Below are 26,280 nucleotides of genomic sequence, written 5' to 3'. Positions count from 1 at the left end.
GTGTCCAGCCTTCCTCATTTCACTTCCTCATTAATGAGAGAGGCCGTGCAGGTCTAGTCTGCACGTGACCTTGTGTATGCAAATTACATACGGTACTTGCAGTCACACATCTCTCTCTCCTGGAGAACCCGGACAGTGCACACTATGTGCACTGTGAGGATTCACAAGTCTGCAGACACATTGATCGACATTAGGCTTAAATCCTGAACAACTCTTGTAAGTGAATGAAGCTGGCTAAAGTTCCCTACACACGTCGGATGGTCAGAATGAATGGAGTTGACGGCGCTCCTCACTTCCATCTCAGAGATGAGTGGCGCCAATGACATTATGACTCACATACTTGCCGAGAGCCGTGCACGATCAGAAAATATTGAGCCAGTGTCCTCTTCTGATGAGCAGGACACATGCATTAAACTTGTGAATGGTCCATACATCTCAGAAGGTATGTTGGTTCGGAACTTCATCAGCATCACTCATCTCTAAGCAGCACTGGACATCGCCTTTAACTAAGCACTTATTCTCAATATTGATGTAGGACAGGCTCCAACCAATCAAAGTGATGGCATATCTCTGCAATCACTGTATAAGATGGGAGCACATCTTTTGGTTAGGGCTATGAGGCAATACCAGATGCACGACATGAAGATTGTCAACTATGGATACAATGACACACACACAATCGAGTTGTGTTGCGAAAAGCAAAGAAAACACGATTGGATTTTTGGGGGCAGAAGAAGCCTTAGACTTTAATGTAAGTCACTTAAGTATAGAGGTCACACAAATGTTTTTGGTCATGAAACTTGCCTGAGTCTTTCTACTGTGCAATAAGTACCACCATGTAGTCCTTTCTCCTCCTGAACTGATTTTCCCAATTTATTGATAAAATCTGTATTCAGTGATCAATGACAGCTGGTGTTTATAAAGTTCTATGGAGGATGGCGCTAGAGGCAGACACAGACATTCTGCTGTAAGTTCTGAAATGACAGTTCTCCATAGAAGGTTATGAGCACCAACTGTCACATCCTAGCTCTGTAATGGGAAAATCTGTTTTAATCGAAAATGAAGAAAGATTTTGAATTGAGAATTTTGAGAGTGAATGATCCGTCCAGAAGAAGCAGATTTCTCTAATAAGATATTTGGTTACTCTTTACAAAGCCAGTCTTCTTTTCTTTGTATTTTCCATATACTGTTTTTACCACCAACATCTCTGTTTGCGAATTTCTCTCTTCCTGTAGTTTTCCCAGTACTTTTTTTTCCCATCCACATCACCAACATACTGAAGAATCAGTTGATGCACTTTACATGGGTCTTGAGAATGGAGTGGAATTTTTAACTCCATCACGATATATGACTTACAGTTACGTCATATGCAGGGTCCCTGACTTTGCTGCGGGCTCTTAAGCTGAGCCCGCATTTTTCCTGGCAGATGATGGCTGAATTATGCAGCCATCATCTGCCACTAACAGTTGGCATTTCAGGCACGCCGGCAAGGGCGCGTCACTCCACGCCCCCTTCGGCGCGCCCGTGACATGATGGCGGGTGTTGATGGGTTGCCATGACAGCTGGAGGTCTGCTGAAGACCTTCGAGCTTGTCATGATGATTTTCCTGTGAAAGCTGGCCTGTAGTTGGCGTTCAGAGGAGATGGTGATTTTCACTAATGTACTGCTATGTGTAGCACGAGCGATCAGACGATCGCAGCTTCAATTCCCCTAAGGGGCTAATAAATACAGTAAAAATTGGAAAAAGTTTTTAAAAATATAAAAAAAAGTAAAAAGTTCAAATCCCTTCTTTTACCCCAATAAAGAAAAAGCAAAACAAAAAATACATATTTGGTCTTACTGCGGTCGTAAAAGTTCAATCTATCAAAATATAAACTAAATTAATCCAATCAGTAAATAGCATAATCAGAAAATAAATCAAAGTGCCAGAATTACGTGTTTTTTTGGCTGCTGCAACAATGCAATAAAATACAGTAAGAGGTGATCAAAACAACTTATCAGTAAAAACTTCAGCTCTGGGCGAAAAACCAAAACCCTCACAGAGCCCCATATCCCCAACATAGGGATAGGAAGGAAGCTCTCTCTATAAAGCAAACGTCAAGCTACAGCTTCCAGGACCATCGCTGACAGTGGGACAGTGGTGGAGGTTTGATGGATGAGAACTATTAATAAGTTGCATTCATTTCCGTTTTAACCACATCTAAAGCCATTTTTGTATCTAGCTGAATGACACCTTTCATAGCGGGTCTTCAGGATCAGCGTATTTTGAGGAAGGCGTTGTCTAGTCTCCCATCTTGGTTTGCGAATCCATTAGTGATGAGAGAACGTGCTTGGGTGTTATCCGAGTATCTTGGGCATGCTCGTACATTATGTTCGAGTCCCTGCGGCTGCATGTTTTGCGGCTGTTAGACAATCCCCGTATGTGTTGAAACATGCAGCCGCAGGGACTCGAACATATTATCCGAACACGCCCAAGATACTCGGATAACACCTCATCTGAGCACGTTCGCTCATCATCACTAGCATCCATCCTTTCCTGGTCTTCTCCCAGTTTCTTTACATGCACATCACCAACCCGCTTAAAATTCAATTGACACTCTTTTCATGGGGTCAAGGTTAATATTGATTATGTCATTGGTTCGAGTACACGGCCCCGATATAGATTTGAAAACACCAATTACAGAAATTTAGGGGTAAAGTATATCTTACAAACAAGTCCAACGAAATGCATCACTGGGGAAATCAATAAGAGATTTTCTGCTGATTTTCCATGTGACCTATCAATATCTGGTCAACCAAGGAAGAAGCAGAGCTCTAGAGAGATTAGCACATGGGGTTACGTATTAATGGTGGCAATTCAGCTTGTGTCAACTCTAAAAGTTTTATTATTTTCCTCCTGATCTGCCCTTGTGTCTAGGAGGTAGTGAGAGCCTGTTTGGCTTCTGCTCACCTGAAAGTTTGCATCTATACTAAAGGAGCAATTTTCTTCGATCACTTTATGGAGAGATAATAATATGGGTCATGTCATCAAGAGGTCTGGACTCCTTTGAAATAGATAGACTATCTGATTCCTTTGATTTCGTAATTTCTTTCTGCGTTAAAGGAGTCGTTCAACTAGATAAAAAGTCTTTCTTGTATCGGTGATGTGTATGAAGGGGGCTGGCTGATTGTTTCATTTGAATAGTTAAAATCAGTCCATGGCTGATACATAGATCAAGAAGAGGATGTTGCAGATTTGAGCTTTCAGCAGAATCATTAGCACTCATAGTGGGATAATGAACTGTTTTAATTGCAATATTCCATTATCTGCGTACAGGGCACAAGTGCCACAAACCAAAAGGTGAGGTCACACTGTACAGTGGAGAACACACATATGAATAAGCTGCAAGAGTTAGCAACTGGAGCAAATTCCGAGAAGAGCTACTAGGATGGTGAGCGGACTGCAAAGTACGTCCTATACAAGGAATGGATAAAGGATCTGGGAATGTTTAGCTTACAAAAAAGAAGGCTAAGAGGAGATTTAATAGCGGTCTACAAATATCTGAAGGCCTGTCACAGTGTAGAGAGATCATTCTTTTTCTCATTTGCACATGAAAACACAAGAAGCAATGGAATGAAAGTAAAAGGGAGAAGATACAGATTAGATATGAGAAAAAACTTTTTTACATTGAGGGTTATCAACGAGTGGAACAAGCTGCCACAAGAGGTGGTAAGTTCTCCTTCGATGGAAGTCTTCAAACAGAGGCTGGACAGACATCTGTCTGAGATGGTTTAGTGAATCCTGCACCGAGCTGGGGGATGGACCCGATTATCCTACATTTTCACCTCTGCATGATCTAACTCTAGCTTGCAATCCGCTGAGGAGATCAGCAGCAGTGATCTCTGCCATATGTATCAGAGCATATAGAGAAGGATTCCTGCTATTCATTATTTTAGCATACATAGACAAGCAGCAGCTGCATGGATGATATTATATAACAGCTGAGTTATCTAGATGTTAATCTGCTCTGGGGTGAGGTAAAAGACTTGTTACAAAGTTCATCACAATCTATGTTTCCATCTGCTTGTTTCCTCTCCCTGCTCCTCCTCATCCCTTCTCCATAAAGTATAAGGATGCAGTGGGGCTGCAGTCTGTCTTGTCCGAGTAAGATGGATTTGAGCTCTTCTTTCAGAGTGGATGACAAGTTCAAGAGGCAGGTGGGAGAGGAAGAAATGGCTGATAAGTGGGGAAGCAAGCTGATTTATCAGATAAGATATATTACAAAGTTTCTAATATGTATCTGTTTTAATGATTTATGCAAAGTTTGTTGAAAGCATAGTTACATTTTAATCAAGAAAGACAGGAAGGAACAAGCACTGCAAAACTAACTGATGATCATCAATTGCCACAGAATCAAAAGAAATAAAAGGAGTCATCTATTGTAAATACTAAAGAAGATTTCCATCGCATAAAGGGATATACATGGTATGCATAGCTATAGGATAAGTTTATGATTGGTGAGGAGTCTGATCTCTGGGATCCACCCCAACCCAATGAAACAAGGAGAAGTCCAGGTGTAGCACTTGTACATGCACCAAAACACCCCCTCCCATTTACTTAAAGAGAGCCAATGTGCAGCTACCTATATAGATGGCCAGGGGTTGCTGGGTTGGAAAAATATTAGGATTTTATCAATGTCTATCATACACTGATGTCATATCCTAGAGATATGCCATGACTTTATGAGATGGATAATCAATTTTTAAAGGGGGTTCTCCCATCTTCTCAGTTTAGGAGTTCACCGCTCCTCAGGCTCCTGCTTGCTGTTGGCCATGCGCTCCTGATTGACATTTTGGACAAGCTTCATCATTGCTATATGATAAATATGTTTACTTCTGTATCATCAAAGGATTAGAGGAACTGAAGTAAGACACCCTTAGGAGCTAACAATGTCCTCCTTTAATCTTGGACAGAGCAGTACTTACAAGCTTAAGAGAAAAGAACACTGCGAATGTCCAAATACCACTACTAGGCTGCACTACTCCCCTTTGCAATGATCAGTAGCAGTATTGTTAGATAGTGCTTGTTTTTAAATTTACTATCCAACAATACCCAACACTGAAGATGGCAATAACCCTTTAAAGACAACCTCCAAACTTATCGCTGGGAGTTGGCATCCACACACATTCTCAAGTGAAGAATAATTATTATTATGCATTTATATAGCGCCATTTATTCCATGGCGCTTTACATGTGAAAAGGGGAAATATAGACAAGTGTAATATATACAAGAGTAATATACAAGTGTAAGACAAGGGACACACAAGTACATAAGGAGAGGGGACCCTGCCCGCGAGGGCTCACAGTCTACAGGGATGGGTGAGGATACAGTAGGAGAGGGTAGAGCAGGTCGTGCGGTGGTTCAGTAGACCGAGGATCATTGCAGGCTGTAGGCTTGTCGGAACAGGTGGGTCTTCAGGTTCTTCTTGAAGATTTCCGTTGATGGTGAGAGTCTGATATGTTGCGGTAGGGAGTTCCAGAGTATGGGGGAAGCACAGAAGTCTTGTATGCGGTTGTGGGAAGAAGAGATAAGGTGGAGTAGAGAAGGAGATCTTGGGACGATCGAAGGTTGCGTGCAGGTAGGTACCTAGAGACCATGTCACAGATGTATGGAGGAGACAGGTTGTGGATGGCTTTGCATGTCATGGTTAGGGCTTTGAATTGGATCCTCTGGGCAATAGGAAGCCAGTGAAGGGCCTGGCATAGGGGGGAGGCTGGGGAATAGCTGGGAGACAGGTGGATTAGTCGGGCAGCAGAGTGTAGGATGGACTGGAGCGGTGCTAGAGGGGAGGCCAGAGAGTAGGAGGTTGCAGTAGTCGAGGCGGGAGATGATAAGAGCGTGCACTAGTGTTTTTGTGGTTTCGTGGTTGAGGAATGAGCGGATCTGGGAAATATTTTTGAGTTCGAGGCGGCAGGAGGAGGCAAGGGCTTGGATATGTGGTTTGAAAGAGAGCGCAGAGTCGAGGATCACCCCAAGGCACCAGGCATGCGGGACTGGGGAAAGAGAGCTCCGTTGACATTGATGGATAGATCTGGTGGAGGGGTAGAGTGAGATGGGGGAAAGATGATGAATTCTGTTTTGTCCATGTTCAGTTTGAGAAAGCGAGCAGAGAAGAAGGCTGAGATAGCAGACAAGAAGGCTGAGATAGCAGACAGACATTGTGGGATGTCAGTCAGTAAGGAGGCGAGGTCGGGTCCAGATAGGTAGATCTGCGCGTCATCGGCATAGAGGGGACACTGCAAACCGTGGGATTCTATGAGCTGTCCCAAGCCGAAGGTATAGATGGAGAATAGTAGGGGTCCTAGGACAGAGCCTTGGGGAACACCGACAGACAGGGGGCGAGGTGAGGAGGTGGTGTGTGAGAGGGAGACAGTGAATGTACGGTCCGTTAGGTATGATGAGATCCAGGATAGGGCCAAGTCTGTGATGCCAAGAGATGAGAGAATCTGTAGCAGGAGGGAATGGTCTACGGTGTCGAAGGCAGAGGACAGGTCCAGGAGGAGGACAGAGTAGTGTCGCTTGCTCTTGGCTGTTAGTAAGTCGTTAGTGACTTTAGTTAGGGCAGTTTCAGTTGAGTGATGCGGTCGGAAGCCAGATTGTAACTGGTCAAAGAGGGAACAGGAGGAGAGGTGGGAGGACAGTTCAAGATATACATGCTGTTCCAGTAGTTTTGAGGCGTAAGGGAGAAGAGATATCGGGCGATCGTTAGACACAGAGGATGGGTCAAGGGAGGGCTTTTTGAGGATGGGTGTGATTGAGGCATGTTTGAAGGATGAGGGAAAGACACCATTTGTAAGTGAAAGGATGAATAGGTGTGTTAGAGATGGGATGAGGACTGTGGCCAAGTTAGGGATGAGGTGGGACGGGAGTGGGTCGAGGGCACAGGTGGTGAGGTGTGATCTTGACAGAAGGGTGGAGAGCTGATCTTCTGTCATGGTGGAGAAGCTGGCTTCTCCACCATGTTCTATACAAAGCAAGTTCTATACAAAGCAACCACACCAACAGAGATAGTTCCTTCCTATTGATGCGTCACCTTATACAGCGCTCCTCAACTCCAGTCCTCCAAGAGATCAAGTATTCAGGACTTCCTTAGTATTTTACAAGTGATGGAATTATCACCTGTGCATTTATAAGGAGAGCCTAGAAACATGATTTTTTTTGTGGCTCAAGGACTGGAGTTAAGTTGAGGAACACTGACGTAAATTATACCAAGTGTCCAAGATGCTGCACTGCCACTGAAAATGTGTTCAATTAGCATTCAGTCTTGCCCAGAAAAAGACAAAACTTTTCCTTTTCAAATATGAGATCTGAATCTTTCTTCACGTCTCGTGTAGACTTTTCACATGACTGCATAGATTTCTAGGAACATAACGACGTCTCCTTAGGTGTCTTCAGATCTCTTGCACTTCATCAGCCTAAGATACTTGCTGCAAAATGTTCTTTTCATTATTAAGAACCAAAGTGAGGCAGCTTTACTACAACAGACACATTTTTAGAAAGTGTAAATTTAGAATACGAAGTCTTAGGCCGGGATCACACATGCGAGGAATACGGCCGAGTCTCGCATGGTAATACCCGGCACTACTGTCAGCACACGGGAGCAGAGCGAGCGGCTACATTTCTAAGCAGCCGCACGCTCCGCTCCGGAGTGCCGGCGCCAGAGCTTGGTTTTAACCTGCGAGACTCGGCCGTATCTCCCTGTGTGTGATCCCGGCCTAACTATGCGTCAAAATGTAGCACAGTGACTCAAGCTTGTCATTTAGACTGAAGCCTTCTTTGGCCTGACTTGTCTAACTTTTCACTATTAGTTGGCTTGCTTTGCCGTAGCAATTTGCTCCAATATTTTGTAACCACTTTCGCACATGGTCTCAGACCACAATTATTTTCCCACAAGACTATGACTATTTTCTAAGTCACACCCCCTTGTTTCTAAGACACTTATTCAATATGGTGTGAGGTTTGTAAGACACTTTTGCCATAAATTGAAAGAGAAAAAGGACCAAACCCAACATGTGCTTACACCCCATAGTTATCGTAAAGGAAAGCCATATATGAAGACCGATATGATATATACACTCTTCAACATTGAAATTACAACACCAAGAAGGGAAAGTTATGGAATTATTGGAATCACATGATGGATAGACATTTTACTGATCTGCAAATGATGAAAAACTCAAAACAATTTTTTTCAAAACATCTGGATTTATTCAGTCTGGAGTTTCAGCACCACATGCAGAAATCTGAGCACTTACAGTCTTCGCTGCGATCAATGAGGTTATTAATGGTCATCTGGAATGTTCCTCTCTGAATGCAGTTGGGCACACAAATCATCAAGATCCTCTGCTGGCAGCTCCATGTGCAATTGCCGGCCAATGACGTTCCAGTTGTGCTCAATGGAAGACAAGTTTGGAGTTGCTGCAGGCCATGATAGCACATTTAGGCCATGGAGGCTGCTCACAGTATTAAGAGAAACATGCAGCCTGGGATTATTGTGTTGAAAAACATCTCCTAGGACATTTTGGAGAAATGGCCATGACATTGGTTCCATTATTAATCCATTCTGCACAGTAAGTGAAATAGGATGTCACACACCGAGGTTAAAACGTTAGTGTCTAAAAAAACAACATTGGACTTTGAGCCGGACGTCCAGCTACAAGTTTTTCATTGACTTCACACCATTGCTCTCTAAACTCATCATGGTGCCAAGCAAGATGGCAATGGAGGCTGAAATGGAGGTCTATCTTCTTTAGCTATGAGTCCTGCTGTTGTCTTACATGCAATGATAGTCATTGATTTGTGTGGAGACCATGTAGGTAACGCCATGAAGAAGCCTTCATGAAGGAATTGATCCTACTCTTGGCATTATAGTGTGAGGTGGCAATATGCACAGTAGCTGCACCCCTCTAGTCGTCAATCCATGTGTACTAACAGCTCTGCATTACATTGATTTTGTTGTGGAACCAGTATTACGTCCATTTCTCCAAACTGTACCAAGAACAGTTCTTTCAACACGACACCAGGTCACACTTTGCATGTGCTACTATGAGCAGCCTGTGCGGCCTAAACTTGCTACCATGACCTGCAGCATCTCTAAGCTTGTCTCCCATCAAGCACATCTGGAACGTCGTTAGTCAGCAATTGCAAAAGGAGCTTCCAGCAGCACTAATGGATACTTTGGATAAATGCATTCAGCGCTGCAGAATATTCTGGAGACAACTTTTAATAACCTCATTGATACAAGCCAAAGTGTGTAAGTGCTCGGATTTCTGCCTGTGGCGCCCATACTCGTTACTGAATAAACCAAGATATTTTGAAAATGTTCTTGCCATTTTTTCATCATTTGCAATCCTGGTGTTTAATATGCAAATTGTCTTACCCGACAAGAAGAGGACTAAAACTATCGCCATTTATTGGAAGCAGCATTCCTAAAAATCAATTTCAACTCTAACATCTTTTTCCTTACCTGACCTATCACAATTAACGAAATCTCACTTTCCCTCGTACCAGAAGTCCGCTGCCTCCGAGTAACCTTTGACTCTGCCCTGTCCTTCAAACCGCACATCCAAGCTCTTGCCACCTCCTGTCGCCTTCAACTCAAAAATATTTCCAGAATCCGTTCCTTCCTCAACCCTCTACTAAAATGCTTGTGCATGCCCTCATCATCTCCCGTCTCGACTACTGCAACATTATTTTCTGTGGCCTCCCTGCTAACACCCTTGCAGTCCATCCTTAACTCTGCTGCCCGACTAATTCAGCTCTCTCCTCGCTACTCCTCTGCTTCTCCCCTCTGCAAATCTCCTCACTGGCTCCCATTCACGCAGCGTATCCAGCTCAAATTACTAATACTGACCTACAAGGCCACCTATAGCCTGTCTCCCCTATATGTCTCTGAACTAATCTCCCGGTACCTTCCCTCACGTAATCTCCTGTCCTCCTTCTCTCCGCCACACTTATTCGCTCCTCACCCAACCGCCTCCAAGACTTCTCCTGAATATCCCCCATCCTCTGGACTTCTTTGCCCCAACACATCCGACTATCAACCACATTCGGATCCTTCAGATGGAACCTGAAAACCCACCTCTTCAGGAAAGCTTACAGCCTGCAATGACCCCACTGCCTCCTCACCACTACCGGAGCTACCGCCTCACCATCACTGGAGCTGCTGCAACACCCAACCTACTGTCTCCTTCCCCACCATCCTGTAGAATGTAAGCCCGAAAGGGAAGGGTCCTCTCTCCTCTCTGTATCAGTCTGTTATTGTTAGTTTGTTCACTGTAAGTGATATCTGTAATTTGTATGTAACCCCTTCAGATGTACAGCACCATGGAACCAATGGTGCTATATAAATAAATAATAAGCCATACAACATGACTTAGGATAAAAGCCAAACCAGAATCTCAATTTGCAAACATGGTGTTTCGGGGTATTACCTCTCATCAGTGAAAAGTAGATCTAATTTGGCTAGGTGAGAGGCTCTGGACTGGAGTGTAAAGGGATATCTTCTTGTGGAGAGTGACAAGCCTGGCATGTCGGAATGAGGAGATTTAAAAGCCATGCATGCTCTTCTGGGAAGAGACAATTTGGATATTTAATTTCCCAGAGGAGCATGCATGGCTTATAAGTCTCCTAACTGACATGCCAATGCTTGGCTTATCACTTTTCATAAGGAGAAACGTTACCCCTTAGACCCCAATCTCAGTGTTTCAATTTTTAATGTTGAGGAACGTATAGATAATCGACAGTGACATGTAAAAGTTTGGGCACCGCTGGTCAAGATTACTGTTATTGTGAACTGTTAAACCGAACCTGACTGTGATGAGTAACCTACAGACAGTGTCAGGTCGGCGCTGTTAAACTGATTAAAATAACTGGTGATGAAATCCGTCTTGTGGTTGTTTAACTGAAAACTACAAATACAGATTAATGAGATTCTCATGCTCCGGGACGGCCTGTGGGCAGGACTGTGGGGGTGATCTTTATGTGGTGTTCTGCTTACATTTTCATCTTTATGAGCTTATGACAGGTCACTGATCCTTCAGTGATCTGCCCCCTATTTTACACACGAGAAATGCTACTGAGTATGCGCCAGCGCTATTTTGATGAAGTTTTTTTTTTTTTTTAACTGGCAATATTATAGGCATAATGCGATACATGCTACTGCGCAGGCACCACTGCCATTTTGCTGAATGCATTTTTTTTTGTTTTTAATCCCACAATATTATAGGCATTATGTAAAATAGGAGGCAGGGAAGTGAAGGATCAGTGACTTGTCATAAGCCAATCTCATTAACTGAAAACTTAAAAGTAAAGATTAAACAACCACAAGTCAGATTTCATCAACCAAGGCATCATTTTAATCAGTATAACGGCACCAACCTGGCACTGTGTGTAGGTTACTGTGCACAATCCTGCTGACAGATTCACTTTAAGCACATGGAAGATGAAATGATCTCTACAAGGGCTAAAGTTAAAAATGACACATTTCCTATGTATTTTAAACAAAATATATATTTTTCATGTTTTACATTTTAAAAATTACAAAAAGGGTAATTGGCTGATGCAAAAGTTTGGGCTTCCTGCATGGTTAGTAACTAGTAGTACCCCTGTTTATTTCAGCTTGCAAACACTTTGTAGCCAACCAAGAGTTTTTCAATTCTTGTTTGAGGGATTTTCATCCATTCTCCCTTGGAAAATTCTTCCAGCTCTGTGAGATGATTCCTGGGTTGTCTTGCTAGCACTGCAATTTTGATGTCTTTCCATAGATTTTCAATGAAGTTCAGATCGGGGGACTGTGAGGGCCATTGTATAGCTTTCAGCTTGCGCCTTTTGAGGTAGTCTATTGTGTATTTTGATTTGTGTTTTGGATCATTTTTAGTGATGAGCAAATGTATTCAGATAATGTGTTATCCGAGCATGCTCGGATAATATGTTCGAGTCCCTGCGGCTGTTAGGCAATCCCCACATGTGTTGCAGCTGCCTAACAGCCGCAAAACATGTAGTCACAGGGACTAACATATCTGAGCACGCCCATCCCTATTCATTATCCATTTGTAGAATCCATCATCTTTTCAGCTTCAGCTTTTTTACAAATGGTGTTATATTTGCATCAACAATTTGTTGAAATTTCATTGCATCCATTCTAACCATGAAATTTTCTCAGTGCCACTGGTTGCAACACAACCCCAACGCATGATTGATCCACCCCCATGCTTAATGGTTGTTCTTTTCTTGAAATTCTATGCCCTTTTTTCTCCACTCATACTTTGATCATTGTGGCCAAAGAGTTCTAGGTTAACTCATCGGTCCACAGGACTTGTTTCCAAAATGTATCAGGCATGTTTAGATGTTCTTTTGCTTACTTCTGATGCCGAATTTTATGGTGAGGACGTAGGAGACGTTTTCTTCTGATGACTCTTCCAGCAAGGCCATATATGTGCAGGTGTCTCTGAACAGTAGAACAATGTACCACTACTCCAAAGTCTGTTAAATCTTTCTGAAGGTCTTTTGTAGTCAAGTCGGGGGTTCTGATCTGCCTCTCCAGCATTTCTACAAGCAGCTTTCACTGAAATTTTGCTTGGTTTTCCAGACATTATCTTGACCTCCACTGTTCCTGTTAACTGCCATTTCTTAAATTACATTTCGAACTGAGAAAAGGGCAACTTGAAAACCCTTAGCTACCTTCTTACAGCTTCCTCCTGCTTTGTGAGCCTACACCATTTTCAGAGTGCAAGGCAGCGGCTTAGAAGAACCCATGCCTGCTGTTTTCTTGGCACAAGGTTAGAGGAGGCAGGGTTTTTATAAAGCTGTGAAATTTGCATCACCTGGCCTTTCTTAATTGGGATAGTGAACAAGCCATAACCCTAACAGCCTAATTAAGGTTGGAAAGTTATCTGAGTACACAAATCTCCAAGGGTGCCCATACTTTGATGGGCACATTTTCCTTTTTACAATGTTTAAGACATAAAAGATGAAAATTATATATATATATTATATATATAATTTTTTTTTTTTTACTAAAATACAAAGGAAATGTGTAATCTTTAACTCTAGGCCTTTTAGAAATCATTGAATCTTCAACTTGTTCAACTGTTCACAATAACAGTAACTTTGACCAGAGGTGTCCAAACTTTTACATGTCACTGTATACTATGACCTTCAATGGAGCCAAGTGATCTATAAAAGCCGCCAAATGTCTGCTAGGCTGACCATAGCTCATAGAAGCTATGTAAGAACATGGCAGGTAGAGGTGCTTCGTGGGCTTTCTTTCTACATCTAAAAAATGAATAGCGAGAGAAAACAGACAGTGTGCAGGGTAGATGGGTCAAATTGATTTTTTATACCTCCATTCAGAACTTGATTTGATGATCTCCTTTTGCAAGACAGGTGTTGAGCCTGGCAATAACAGAGAAAAAATTTCTATATTGCAAAGCACAAATGGGAATGTATCAATTTAACTTCATCCAACTCATCGTTTTCCGCCGCTAATACATAACCCAGTGAAATATTCTCTTTACAAATCTAAAAAGAGAGCCAATGTTATTCTAAATGATGGTGTTAACTGGATACGAGCGCCTTCTACAGACAGCGATGCATGAGCCAAACACAAATATTCAAACCATGGCTGCTCATTAAATTACCTTACTAAACTCCTGCTTTTTAATGGGGTTTTAATCCATCAGTCACTGATACAGAATTAAAAAGAAAATTACCTAGTAAATCAGGTTTTTATTTTAAGAAAAAAATTGGGGGCAATTTTCACACCGACCAATGGGTCTAATGCAAGAGTCAGACTTCCTATTTTATACCGTTAATAATACAGCAGTCTCATTACCATCACAGACAGGATAACAATGAAAATACAGATTTTACATTGTTCACACTGAACGCTAGTCCTAAAATTTGGTACATACGTCCTGTTCTTTTCAGTCGCCAATAGACCGCCATTGATTTGTGTAGATGTATTTTCCGCTCATTTATATGGGCAAAGGTCCTTGTGCAGTGAGTGGAAGGAGGTGAGATGTGACCATCATTTCCTGTGTTACTTACTTGGTATTTTCATTGTAATCCTGTCTGTGATGATAATGAGACTGCTGTATTATCTGTATAAAATAGGTAGCATGAGTAGTATTTCGCCTAGTGGGCAATGTAAAAATTCCAAGATTTTTTTTAATGTATTTATGGAAGTGATTTTTTTTATGCTCTGTATTAAAAAGACAACATACAGATCCCCCCCAAAAAAAAAAAAAAAAAAAAGTTATTACATTTTGGACCATCTGCTGTGTAGAAATTGAATTACTTATTTACTACCAGACTAAGCTATAAAGGTGGCCATTTAGCAACACCAAGGTACATGTAGGATTCATAAAAATTACTTTTTAGCCTCTTTTGACAATTTTCTGAGGATCTAACTCAAAGTTTTTGGCTGAGAAATAGATCCACCCAAAATCCTAATACTCCAAAGACACGTTATAATAGAATCAATAGAAAAATGATACAAATAATATGGTGCTAACAATACATGAAAACCCGTCTGAAATCCAAAAACATTTCCGCGTTGGGAGCGATATAGGATAATCAGAAAAAGAACAACAAAAACAAAATAATTTGAAAATTAATGAACAATCTTTATTATAATCATCCAAAAAGAGCAAATAGAAGTCAAGTCTAAAAAATACCAATCTTTATTGAAATATTGCTAAAAGAGTTTTACCATTAAATACAGAAAGCAATTTAAGCATAAAAAGTGAGGATACTACAACAAGAAAAAATGTCACCGCACCATAGGGGTAAGTAGCAAAAATAGGGCTGATAGTGATAAGCGTCCGGAGGAATGTGAAGTTTACATATATAAATAAATAATGCAAAAATAAATGCAGAGAATTTAAGGTTTGTTTCCAAATAAACATCTAAATAAATGTACCATAGCAGTATTCTTAGTATGGACATCGGAATATCAAACCAGAAAAGGTGCAAATTGTGCAGAAATAAATGCAAACAGTTGAAGTATCATATAAGCAATATATGCATGTGCAAAGTGCGGAGATGATTAACCCTGGGATGCATATCTGAGCAGGTAATAGGCTAAAGTGCAAAAGATGAACGAGGGGCCCCTCGAAAAAGCCAACGCGAAACGCGCGTCGGGGTTCTCTTGCCTGCACCACTGAGGTAACATGCATTGATTATATCGTTCATCTTTTGCACTTTAGCCTATTACCTGCTCAGATATGCATCCCAGGGTTAATCATCTCCGCACTTTGCACATGCATCAATTGCTTATATGATACTTCAACTGTTTGCATATATTTCTGCACAATTTGCACCTTTTCTGGTTTGATATTCCGATGTCCATACTAATAGTGCTATGATACATTGATTTAGATGTTTATTTGGAAACAAACCTTAAATTCTCTGCATTTGTTTTTGCATATTTTATTTATTTATATATGTAAACTTCACATTCCTGTGGACGCTTATCATTATCAGCTCTATTTTTGCTACTTACCCCTATGGTGCGGTGACAATTTTTCTTGTTGTAGTGTCCTCACTTTTTATGCTGTGAGGTAGCGCTGTCTTCAAGTAGGGGATATTCGCTCAGCAGCCACAAAAATCAGATCCGGCACAGGTTTTCATAAAGCATAACATAGTCCATGCGTTTTATTCCACCTTCATAAACCCATAGAAGCAACATAAACAGCATTACAGCATAGCGTCCATTATAGCTTCACTCTGGTTAAGCCTGTGGTCACACAGGTTACTCAATGTCCACACTCAGGGTCTTCAGCCTCATCATTATCTCACCCACGTCAGGGTTTCCTCATGGCTGTTGCTCCACGCTGCAGACATCCACTCTCTCCTCTGGGACTCTCAGACGCTGGCAGGCATTACACCCAGCCACTCCACAGGCTGTTAGCAAGGAGATGCTCCTCCTAGCGGGACCTTCCACACTGGACCAACCAGGTCCCAGCATTCACTCCATGTGACCTACCCTGGCCACATTATATGGTCCATAGCCACGCCCACCGGGTCACATGACTGACCTCACCACACGTCCTTCACACACTCACATAGTCTTTTACATTAGGGTTCTTAAACACACCCCCTGGGTGGGTTTGTAGGTAACCAGGCCCTCCCATCTCTCTAGTTACCTGGAGACTTCTCCCTGTGGCCTTGAAGCAACACCTCAGCAATGTCCTTGCTGATCAACAAACATACATAAGTCTCCATCACAAGGCCACCCACCTTGAGATACATAACCGTCCTTCAGGATTCTGCCACTCATCCTCGCTCTTGGGACATCCACACAGCGCCCCCTAACGGACACAGTGGTTACTACACCACAATGCTTAAATTGCTTTCTATATGTAATGGTAAAACTCTTTTAGCAATATTTCAATAAAGATTGGTATTTTTTAGACTTGGCTTCTATTTGCTCTTTTTGGATGAATTATACTTGAAGCTGTCTCCTAGGCATTTTTCTATTAGGAATTTTTTCTTTATTATAATCATAATTACATTTCAAAATTATTAACTGATAAAAGAATGCCTCAAATGTGAGGGACGAAACGGCTAAGAACTCTGTTAAACATCAATTGCCAAGATAATAATATGAGGTAGGTAGTTATAATTATTCATAGTCTCTTTAACAAGCCTACTTTCAAAAGACACCAACAGATGTCAATTATAAAGTGCATGTGCAAAACAACAAAATATAGATTGAAGATAGGCAAGGTCAATCTACAGACCACTGAACCCCTACTGCTTCTGGAGGCCAGCTACTTAAGACCCAGACCATACCCTTAGGTGGAGATGAGGTGGACAAACTCCCACCCGCTCTATGGTTGTCTACAAAAATCCAGCCCATTAAACAAATTAGCTGTTAACCCTTCACAGCACTTAATGTGCTGGAGGAAAATCTTTGGGTTTTACATCACTGACGCCATTAAGCGCAGTGAAAGATATCTCCCATCCAGCACTTTACCAGTATATATATATATATTTTATTTTTTTTCTCTTTTGCTAAAGATAATGTTGCTAAATTGTGCACTCAGATTAAAACGGCAAAGTGTCTCTACTGATGTAAACCACTGACGTGTCCTAATGTGTCCGAGCCTATGCCGGCTAAGCATCCACTACATTGGGTCGATCTGCCTGGATTCGCCTTTTTTAATGCACAACGCCCACTGAAACAAACATCAATCAAAACTCAATTCTTCAAGCTTAAGATCTTTTAAAAAAAAAAAAAAAAAAATCAATCTATAAATTTAGATAGTTATCTAAATAACATCTAAAAGGCAGATTGAATTTTAAAATGGACGGTGCAAGTAAGTCACCGTCTAATGACGTGAATGTCTGGAGCTTATACAAAGCAAACAGCGTGCCCCTTAACTCCTATCGAATGCACCTCGGAGACTAAAGTAAAAAAAAAAACAAAAAAACTTTATTTCACTTTCATTGCAGGTAATGGACTGAAAAGCCAGACTGACCATATTGTACACAAGGTTGGCGCAGGTTATCACGTCTCAGAGAAATCCATTAAGTCTCCATTGTCTCATTAAATGTATGCAGACAGAAAACCCAACACTCATTAGGGAAGCTATTTTTGTAGAGTAATGATTCCTCGGTCTTCACTATACGAATGAATGTCAAAAGGGCCTTAAAACAACTCAGGGTGAATGCTTCAATAATTACTCAAGAACTTTCTTTCAAAACTTGATGATGGTATACCTGGAGATAATTACTGGTCTTAAATACTAGGAGGCATAAAACAATAAAGTGTATGTATAACCACGCCATTCTAAAATAAGAGCGGACTAAGGGTCCCGTTTCACTTAGCGACGCTCCAGCGATCCCGACAACGATACAATCTGGTAAGCATCGCTGGTGCGTCGCTAAATGGTCGCTAGTAAGCTGCCAAACAGGTAGATCTCTTCAGCGACACAGCAACGATCTGACGATCCCTGTAACGACCTCGCCGGTCGTTGGTACCTTGTCACACAACAGCTTTTCAAACGATTCCCACCTGCGTCCCCGAGTTCAGCGTCTCCAACAAGGTCACTTGTCGGCGTCAAACACAGCGATGCATGCTGGCCAACGGGATGCCGATGACGAAAATATGGCCTACGACATTAGAGCACGATCAGCGATATCCAGCGGGGGGGCCGGTCGCTGCTGCGTGTCACATGTAGCGAGATCGCTGGCGAGGTCGCTGTTGCGTCTAAAATGGGCCCACTCACCTTGGATCGCAGTTGACCCAATGCTTGTTAGGCTGACAACTATGCCATGTTCACATACACTCTGGTTTGGCCAAATGGATGTGTTTTCAATATGAAAAGGTGAATAGGCCGCTGCCAAAACTTCTGGAAACACCTTATCTTCCTGGTGGAACAAAAAAAAGACCAAATCATCATCTGTTGAGGAGAAACATGAGGTCTCCATACACCAAAGCTCGACAGCCCGTTGCCCAAAAATTGGTGGGTTTGGCCATCTTTAATGGGTATGGGGGCCATCTAAAGTGTATATTTGATTTTGTGGCCCCTAAGGGAAAACCAATATGCCTTACACTATAAATCCTTCAAGAGTTCACATCCAGTTTTCCCAAAGTCTTGATTGTGAATCTTGTTACTTATGTAAATGATTTAAGTAAGGGATGTCTTACTGTATAATGGTTTTTGGCATTTTACAAGACTTGACTAACAGTGGCCATAGTGGTTTGTGACTCTGGTAGAGTTAGAACGTGGGCCATATTTATACTGTCCTAGAAAAAATATCCTAATTTTTTTTATATATTGCGAGATGTTGTACAATTTGAAAAATCTAAAAATTATAAGTAATCAAACAAAAGTAAATGGTCAAGGCTTACATTCTAAGGTCAGTTTTACACATGCGTGTTTTATTGTTCGGACTACAATGTATGGACTAGCTTGTGGGTCTCCTACAACCTGCGGGAACTCAACAACCTCTAAAGAAACCACTGGCTAGTCCACACACTCCATATTCAGACTGTAAAAGACAGATATGTGAAGCCAGTATTTATTGAAAAGATAGCGACACAACAAGCCCATGGTGATATTTTTTCCAGGGGACCGGTCCTCTCGATTGGCAATGGAAAACTTAAAGAGCAGCACTAAGCAGCTATTAAGCCAAGGCAGACCTGGGCAAAGCACACGCGACAGAATCCTTTGGATGTTCACATCCAATCCCTGACCAGCGTCTGAATTTAACCGGTATCGGTGAGATGCAGATAACAGTGAATACAGTAATGGAACAGGGAGCCATCAGCTCCCTCTGTCATCACTGAGCCTGCCTTGTGTGTCTGAGAGCACAGCATGCCTGATGAAATCACTTCAATGCGCCAGCTGTGCGGAGCGCAAGTACACTGCAAACACCGAAGGAGCAGGGGAGGAGAGTTATGGGAGTTTTATTTTTTTTTTTTTTTTGTCAGTACTTGTAGGAGAATATGAGGACATCATACTGGATGAAAAAGTCTTTGTGGGGACATTATACTGGATTGGAGGTTTTGTTGGGACATCACACTGGATTGGAGGTTTTGTTGGGACATCACACTGGATTGGAAGGTTTCAGGAGGACATCATACTGGTTGGAAGATTTCGGGAGGACATCATACTGGATGGAAGGCTTCGTGGGGACAACATACTGGATGGAAGGTTTTGTGGAGACATCATACTGGTTGGAAGGTTTTGTGGAGACATCATACTGATTGGAAGGTTTCAGGAGGACATCATGCTGGATGGAAGGCTTCGGGAGGACAACATACTGGATGGAAGGCTTTGTGGGGACAACATACTGGATGGAAGGCTTTGTGGGGACAACATACTGGATGGAAGGCTTTGTGGGGACAACATACTGGATGGAAGGCTTTGTGGGGACAACATACTGGATGGAAGGCTTCGTGGGGACATCACACTGGATGGAAGGCTTCGTGGGGACATCACACTGCATGGAAGGCTTCGTGGGGACATCACACTGGATGGAAGGCTTCATGGGGACATCACACTGGATGGAAGGCTTCATTGGGACATCACTCTGGATGGAAGGGCTTTGCGAAGACATCCTTTATGGGAAGTTGTGTGGGGACATTATACTGTGTAAGGGGACTGTGTGGAGATGTCATTGCGTAAGGGGGCTGTGTGGAGACGTCATACTCTGCGGGGGGGGGGGGAATGCTGAGTTGGGAGCTGTTGATCAAAATACAATGGCTGAAGAACAACAGCCGTACGATTTTTTTTAGAAACTTATAAAAAGCAGTAAATTATATGGTTTTAATCAGCTGATATATAAGAATACTTGTTACAATAAGCCCTATTGTAACATGACTTGCGCTATCGTCAACAGACTTAAAGTGATAAAATCTAATATAAAACAGTAATAATCATGAGCAGAATTAAGTTCGGCCTTAAACAAGAGTCAGTCTCTCATTTGGCCCCTTGGGAAAATTAATTCTCCACCCCTGGTCTAAGGAGCAAGTCCAATGGTCTGGGGCAGCGAGTTACAAGGAATGGGTGCAGGAAGGAAAGAGTCCTGCAGATGAGAAAATATATATATATATATATATATATATATATATATATCGGGAAGATGAAAGTCATAACTCAATGACTGAGCGAAGAACAAAGGTATGTTAATAGACGGCTCTTAGCTGCCACTTTGGTCTTTCAACAAAAGAGAAAAACGCAACGGAAAAATAGAAAAAGTAGAAATCCTTTATTAATAGCCATTGCACAGCTAGGCACATAAAATGGAATTCCCCTTTAGGAATAGATGGAGTTTTATTTGTGAATCTTAATACCAAATGCGACAGGAATATTGTATATTTATTTTTTAATATTTTTTAGTACAACAAGACCATGATTCTTCCTGTATTTCTATGAATAAGAAAAGGTTTATGCTTTACAATGTAATATGAAAGTTTTCCCACGTGGGCCGTGTTACACGCGCGGTCTCCCTGGGTAGAGCTTTCAATCATTCAGCCTTGCTTAAACTTTAAACACGAGCTACAGATTATTGTTCTTTAAATTTTAACTAGGAGCTCGGAGATTACTGAAAAGCCATCGAAATGTTTACCCACCAAATTACACCACAAAGAAAAACTCCGACGGAGGGGGAACTTTTTCAAGATAACACAATTTTTTCGCCTTAGTTTTACAGTAATAAAGAAATAATCCATCATTCAACATTTCAGGAGATTCTATTCTATTTCCTATATACAGGCCATAAAATGAAAAAATGGCCGACCATAGATGGACTTACCAAGAGTTCTCCATGCCAAGGCTCAATGAAGAAGTCCTTTAATCTAGACCCTCTTCTGTTGATGATTTCTTAAAATCTTCATGGGACAAGCACTTTATTTTAAAGGCCATGTGCCGTGTTGGATAGATTGCTTTTTTTTATTGTTTATTTCCTAAATGAAAAGTTAGGCAGATTTCTAAAATAACCCTCAATAAAATATTTCTAGCATTTTACTGCAGAGTGTCTTTAAATCATTTACCGTAACTGAGTTTCTGCTTGTGTCAACATTCTTGTTTACAGATCTACAGTGGAGAGGGGAGAAAGTATTTCAGGGAGGGCAAAGAAAAATGTCTACTGGCAGGGAGGAAAGCGTGTGAAGTGGAAATTAGTTCTGGAGTAGTGCGGATACAGTAGAGACAGTAGCACCCTGGATACACACAGACCTCACATACAGCCAGTGGTGTAACTACAAAGTTATGGGCCCCGGTGCGAACTTTCAAATGGGCCCCCACCATACCAAAATACACTCACATCTCCTCTCCGTCCACCTCCTACACACGCGGCTCCGCTCCATCCACCTCCTACACACGTGGCTCTGCTACATCCACCCTGTAAACCCCTCCTGACCCCACAGAGAAACTTTACCTCACCCAGCATCATTACAACCAGCACAGCAGAGTCCTGCAGACAATGAGGCTCCTGATCATGTGCCCCCTGACTCCTCCCCTCCTGTGACTTCATCACAGGTCCTGTGCGCACAGAAAAGGACTTCATTGCAGGCTGCGGTGGATCCATCTGCGAGGGCGAGGATGGGGTGCATGGCGTCTCAGTGCCGGACACGCAGGGGGGGGGGGTAAAAAACGGGACTATCCCGTGAGAATCGGCATGGTTGGGAGATATCATGGTCTGACCTGCCGGGCCCCTGACTCCCCCCGGGCACAGTCGCAGTGGCGACCGCTGCGACCCTGGTAGTTACGCCCCTGCATACAGCCTATATTACTGAAAGGAACACTCTCGCTAGAAAAAAAAAAACCTGCAAACAATAGCATCTGAAAATGAATGAAGGTTGCAGACTCTAAATTAGTAGTAGTTAATAATATTGAAGAAACGTATGTAAAATATTTTTTAACTTTTAGAGGTACCCGTTTATTTGGCAATCCCTGCACAGGTTGTGGCTGTCGAAAAGCCGCGAGACATGCTGGAGCAGGGATTCGAACATATTTTTTGAGCACGCCGAAGACATTTGGTTATCACCCGAGTTTGCTTAGATAACGCCTTCTCCGAGCAGGTTCGCTCATCACTAGTTACCAAGTTTCCAGCATACGAAGGTAAAGGAGAAGGCTCGCAAAGTGCGCCAATGTTCAGCACATAGTCCTACCCGGTTTTATTTTTTGGAGAAGTATCATTCTCTAATAGTTTTCGAGCAGTTAGTGCCACAGTATGTTGCTTGCATAGCGCGACTGTTTTTATTTACGCACCCTTCCATCGACCATCTATGTAATATACGGTATCTTCAAACAGTAAAAGCCGGAGGCTGTTTTGTAAATCTCTGTAATTTAATCCATACATTAATCCTGAGAAAAGCTAACCTGTGCCCAGAGACGCTGTGTCACCGCCGCACAGAGAAAACAATCCATTAGCCCCGAGTACCAAATCTTTCACTGGTCGTTTACCATGAAAATGACACTTTTACCATAGCGAATAAAATGGGGTTTTTTTTCCTTTATTTCCCTGGCTGTTTTAAATGCCGCCATTTTTGAACAAAATACAAGAAGCCCAAGGATCATTTTATAGTATTTATTAATAACCATCTGGAAGTAAAAAATACAATTCATCTCTCTAATATAGAAACAAAGTGCTGCAAACCACACAAAGCAGAAAACACAGTCAGAGTGTAGCCGACGTGTGCGCTCGGTGGTGGCGGCCAGGTTGCGAACAGCGTGACTGACGGACGGCCCCTGTGATGAAGACCAAGTAGAAGGGAAAATCCACCTGCAGATTTACTTGCGAAAAATACGCTGTGTTTTAAAGAGCATGAAAACTGACGATCCGCAGGTTACAGATCGGCAGGACGTCAATCTACGCTGCGGATGTCATTGCGAACGCAAAAGAAGAAGAAACCTGCAGCATCTCCAAAATAATATCCGCAATGGCAAATACCGCTCTAGGAAATCACCGCCGGACCTCCTACAAGAGACGCATTGTCCACACGTTCCGCGACAAAGTAGCCTTTGGCCATATTCCCACGTAGCACAAAAGCCGCGCTTATTCCGCTGTGTTATTTTGAGCCAAAAATCACCCACAATTAAAAAGTTCAAGCAAAGTGGATGTGATTTCCAAGAAAACTCATGGCCACTTCGTGCTTAAAGACTATGAGGACTATGCTTTTTTTTTTTCCTAAGGACTTCTATGGGGAGCTTGAAAAAAAAAAAAAAAAAAAATACATAAAAAATGCTGCATCAAATACGCACCAAAATCAGTTAAACAAAAAAGACGAAAACAAGTAAAAAACAACATAAATGCAACAAACAGCAGATTTCTATGCCCTACATATGTGCCACACCTGCATAGTCCCCAACACAGATCAATTACTAGAATCCCTCAAATCAACCTAAAATCAATCTCATGGAACACCAAGAGCCAAAAGTTTGAGCTCCACTACAGGTACCTCATCCTATATGTAAACGGGCCGGGTCAGAACTTATTATAAGACTGGCTATAGACATCTGACTTTCATGGTCTAATGGATCAGCCACGGGTCTCTGGACCCGAATTCAACAGCCTCAGAGGTCCGGCCGATGCTCGGACCGAGAAAGTCAGATGTCTGAAACAGGCCTAAGACATAACAGAAACTAATCTTAAGTCAATTTCTCCTTTAAAGCAGTTGACTTTTCTAATTACTAAAGTGGTAAAGGTCCGTTTACATGGACTGACCGGCAGCACGATGCAACCGCCGATCGGTAAATTTTTACCAATCACCGGTCATTTAAATTCACAAAGGCAGACCAAAGTAAACGATGCACACTGGTGATCTATACTAGATCGCTAAGTGCACACAGGCTGCCATAGTTCTCGGCAGTGCGAGTCCTGTTTACACAGGACAATGTGCTGCCGAGAACGATGCGGCACAAGAGATCGTTTCACCCGATGAACGAGCGTTTTGCTTATGTGGGATATTCCTAAAAATAAACTCATTAAAAGGCGAAAAATAAGTTCAACTGTTTCTTAGTTGCATCAGTTATTAGGAAGATCACTTTAGGCCAAAAAGATGGTCCCATCTGAGACACACTAGTCCATAACGACAAGTCTAATGGCTGTTTTAGAGCTAGTACCTATTCCTAATCTGGTTTTCTATTTCCGATTGCCCTATCAAAAAAGTGGAGAATTTCCTTGATGAAACGATGTTTTACCCCCTCTTCTGTTCACAACATGGCTGCCTCCGGTAGGCTCACGCGACAAATTTTGGTGCACAATTTTCAATGCATTTTCACATGTTACAATAGTGCAAATAAAACCACATACTTGTACTTTATAGGTTTTTATAGGAGGAGATTAAATATATTTATTCACGATTTTGAGCTTGGTACAAAAAAAATACTAAGAACAAAAAAACATCTGGAGAAAGTGTTTGTGCCGTGCAGATATTTCATCAGTTCGATGTAAACATATGGCGACATTATTCTGGGTAGCGAGGAGAAGTTTGACGGGATTAATAATATTTTTTGCTATTGGATTGGTTTTAATACATTTCCACCACAATTCTACGTAGACAAGGCGAGTCCTGTTTACACAGGACGATGTGCTGCCGAGACAGTGGCCCACAGGACCTTTTAGGTCAGAAAGTGAACACTGGATGAAGTACGTAAAATCCCTCGCTACTCCTGTGTAATGTCGAAGTCAATTCCAAGCCATTAATGTGCAATAATAAGAAAAAAAATCAGATGTAGATTGTGGAGGGGGATCCTCCAAAAGGTTGATAAAAGGGGATGCCCACTTGAAAAAAAAAAAAAAAAAAAAAAAAAAGGATATGCAACAAAAAAAAAAAAAAGTGATGACTTCCACGATCCTCTGGACAATTCCCGGTCTCCCACTTTTCTCTACTTCCTGTTCCATCTTGACACACAGGAAATGACCCTCAGCCAATGGCTGGAAGAGGTGTGTCACTGCTGCGGCCAGTGATTGGTTGAGACTTATTACCTGTGGGCTAAGAAGAGACTGGCAGGGTACCCAGAAATGTCAAAGCAAGAGACAGCGCAGGAGGGGTGAGGTATCGCTTCTTTTACCAATCTGAACCAAGAAAAAAATTTAAAAAATGGATAAAAAAAAAAATCACCTATACACAAAAAATAGTTGACTAATATCTGATCACTGGGGGAACCCCAACTAGAGCAACCGTTAGTAACGGGGTTAACATCACTTGCTGTTTAGATGGAGCACCTCCATTCAATATATACAGCACTGAAAGCTGAAATTTGTACAACTCCATCTCGACCGGTACCATAGATTCTTAAGGGGGTCTTATTATGAACATATAAAAATGCACATTGCTTGTAAAAAATTAAACATAAAAATTACTAAATTATAAAATCCTGTCTATTCTCAAGACAGGAGGAATTTTCAATTTTATAGTTTACTGCTCATTGCCTAGGTTACCAGCCACCCCTGTATTCTATTTGCGGTGACCGGTCTCTTAGGCAAGATGCACAGTGATTACAAGAACTTCCTATAGAGTTTGCAAGTTCTGCTCTAAATCTGGCCAGGTTGCTGGAACGGTTTCAATGCGCCCCTGTGCTCTTACGATGCTGGGGAGTGAAAAGCTGCCTAAGCTTGCAGTGTTCGAGAGCGCGCAGTTCGGACTAGTGGCACGACTATGCCACTTTTCCGAACTGTCAAGCATTCAGTGCTCACGCCCCAGGCAAGCAGGGAGGCAGAGTAGCGGTGCGCTCCTACAGACGATAAGAATAATCTTTTCATGAAGTGGCAGTGCACT

The 26,280-nt window shown here is 42.1% G+C and overlaps 2 protein-coding genes across 3 annotated transcripts in view; both read right to left on the bottom strand.

Moving 5' to 3' along the window:
* The window catches only part of AGBL4 (AGBL carboxypeptidase 4), a 1,778,944-nt gene that overhangs the window by 446,476 nt on the left and 1,306,188 nt on the right, over positions 1 to 26,280 (bottom strand). The window lies entirely within an intron of this gene.
* BEND5 (BEN domain containing 5) overlaps positions 13,269 to 26,280 on the bottom strand; it is a 51,429-nt gene continuing 38,417 nt past the window's right edge. The window contains exon 9 of the mRNA XM_073579168.1: positions 13,269 to 13,436. The gene's annotated coding sequence lies outside the window, so the exon portion shown is untranslated. The remainder of the gene's footprint in view (positions 13,437 to 26,280) is intronic.

The sequence above is a fragment of the Dendrobates tinctorius genome, unplaced genomic scaffold (genome assembly GCF_039654945.1).
Source record: "Dendrobates tinctorius isolate UK_male_01 unplaced genomic scaffold, ASM3965494v1 ptg000061l, whole genome shotgun sequence".
NCBI lineage: Eukaryota > Metazoa > Chordata > Amphibia > Anura > Dendrobatidae > Dendrobates > Dendrobates tinctorius.
This window is presented reverse-complemented; position numbering and strand designations above follow the sequence as displayed.